At 67.0% G+C, this 2,500-nt stretch overlaps 1 non-coding gene across 1 annotated transcript; it reads right to left on the bottom strand.

Annotated features, from left to right (window-relative positions):
- Positions 1–1,355: 1,355 nt before the first annotated feature.
- On the bottom strand, positions 1,356–1,509 carry LOC140472223 (5.8S ribosomal RNA). The gene has a single exon (XR_011957478.1). It is a non-coding gene; the product is annotated as a 5.8S ribosomal RNA (ribosomal RNA).
- Between the last annotated feature and the right edge of the window lie 991 nt (positions 1,510–2,500).

Genomic DNA, 2,500 nt, shown 5'->3' with positions numbered 1-2,500 from the left:
CCCTTGGCCAGCGATGGTGTCGACGAGTGGCCGCCCCTGCCGCCTCCAGCGCCGCCGCGTCCACGCGCGGGGACGTGCTCGGCGCAATTCCACGGGACCGGAGACCCTCCCCCGTCCACGGCGGGAGGCGAAACTCGGAAGTGCCGGCTGCTTACTCGAGCGGAAGGGTCAGCCTGATTCCTGCCTTGCCGGAGGCCCGGTCGCGGGGGTGACGACCCGCCGCCCGGGACGTGCGAGGCACCAGCAGACAGAGACTGCCCGACGGTCAGAGAGAGGGAGAGAGGAGTGCCGAGGCTCAAGTGGCGAACGGTCGCGCAGGCACGCCACGCACATCGATCGCCAGCCGCGGAACGGCACGGCCTTCAGTGGGGCCGGCGGGCGACGCCGCTCCTGAACCCAGCGGCCCCGAGCCGGACGAGTTGAGGAAGGCACGCCGACGGTGACAGGGTACGGAAGACACAGCGGTGGCCTTCTGGCGACTTGGCCCCCGACAGCCCGACGTTCCGCCGTCCTCCCGATGGCCAGGAGGACCGTGCGGGGGTCGGCCGACGGCGTGGTAGGTGTGCCTGCACGGTGACGGAGCACACACCACGCCCGCCAACCCCTCCGTACCTCCCGAGACCGGTGGCAGGACGGAGCGGAAAACGTGCGGACTGAACGGGAGAGCCAAGAGCCAGCGATCCACGCGCGTGCGACCGTCCAAGTCACAGCGTTCGACGAAAACCTCCTCCCTCGGCCAGGCACTCGGCGCCAGCAGGGGAGACAGGATCAGACGCCCCGCCGGCCACTTAAGGCCGAGGACGAACCACGAGACGGGCGGCTGCAGCAGCGGGCGGCCTGCAGCTCCCAGCACTCTCAATCGATCAACCATCGAGTCGGGTCAGCGTGTCAAACCGGCGAGCTCCACGGTCAGGCCGGCGGCGCACCAGCACCGGACCTCCGCGGCTCCCTTCACTCTTTCCACTGCCAGCCAACCGAGAGACGGACCCAATGCGGACGTGCAGAGCTTAGGCAGACCCCCCACTGGAGGCTCAACACTTCGTGGCAGCTCCGTGTCCCAGAGACCAGGAGGGTTGGCACACACACACAGTGTGAACCACCGACAGCCATTCTGGGACCGGTGACAGCCGTGCTGGCCCCACTGCCACGACACAGACGGACGCCAGGCCGCGCTCCCCGGCGGGGGGGATGGCGTCGAGCCTGACGAACGGAATGTGCAGGGTGGGGGGGAAAGGCCAAGCGCTCCGACGCCGGAGGGCTCCGGAGTCTGAACTTAGGGGGACAAAGAGGACGGGTCCTCTGCGACACCCCAGCCGCGCTCTCGCCAGCCAAGGCGAGTGCGATTGATTGCCAAACGACCCTCAGACAGGCGTGGCCCCGGGAAGAACCCGGGGCCGCAAAGTGCGTTCAAAGTGTCGATGATCAATGTGTCCTGCAATTCACATTAATTCTCGCAGCTAGCTGCGTTCGTCATCGACGCACGAGCCGAGTGATCCACCGTCAAGAGTTGTCTGAGTTTGTTTTAGGTCTCTCCCTCGCCAGAGGAAAGCGACCCGGACCGCACATACGCTCCCCACCTTGAGCTACAGCCACCTGCACGCCGGCGTGCGGGCGGAGCAGGGTGGCGTGAAGCGATGGGGAGCACCATCCTGGTGCGGCCCGCAGAAACATACGTCTATTGGGGGGAGGAGGACAGGGCGCCCAAGAGGCGATGCGTGCCCCAACGCACCGCAGCGACGGAGGCAGGATCACCGCCACCATGTCGCCCGCCTAGTATCACGAGGCGTGCAGCAGCTTTGCCCTAGGAAAAGCAGAGGCGGGAACGGGCACCGGCCATCGGTTCGGCAGCGTCACTGACGCGTGCACGTGGCGGCGTGTCGGCGAGCGGACTTCCTGCGAGGAGGCGGGGGCGGCACTCGCCCGAGCAGACGCCCGCCCGGCCCAGCCACCGCCGAGGTGGACTGGGAGTCGCGGCAACGGCTCGTCATACTCGTTCCCACACTCACAGCGCAGCTTGCCCGCAAGCCACCGACCACCGATCGACGCCAGGCGCCCCGACCGAGAGCGGGATCGCTCGTTCGCCCTGCTGGCAGTTCGCTGGGGATCACTACTGCACGGAGCTCGGAGACCGACGGGCGGCAACTCGAGAGTCTTTAAACCACCACCCCCATCCCGCAAGTGCAAAGAGGCTGTATACGCACAGACGGGTGAGGGGAATAGGTACCCCGTCGGGTTTGAAGGGAGCGTGACTAGATAGCAACGATGTAAACCCAGCCGATTTGGGAGCGAAAGACCGGCGCCTGCATCACCGGCTTCGTTTCCCGTGGCTGGAGAGTACACCGAAACCCTCCGTCTGTCGCGAGCTCCCGACGACGCGGTGCCGCCAAGCAGCAGGGCCGGACCTGGTGTGGCTCCCCTCGTCGATCACAGACCGGTCGGCACTACTGACGAGACGGTGGAACGGGCTTCGCCCCTTGTGACGAAGGGTGATGCGAACCCG

Source organism: Chiloscyllium punctatum, unplaced genomic scaffold (assembly GCF_047496795.1).
Source record: "Chiloscyllium punctatum isolate Juve2018m unplaced genomic scaffold, sChiPun1.3 scaffold_283, whole genome shotgun sequence".
NCBI classification, from domain to species: domain Eukaryota; kingdom Metazoa; phylum Chordata; class Chondrichthyes; order Orectolobiformes; family Hemiscylliidae; genus Chiloscyllium; species Chiloscyllium punctatum.
The sequence above is the reverse complement of the archived record's forward strand: the minus strand, read 5'-3'. Positions and strand labels throughout refer to the sequence as shown.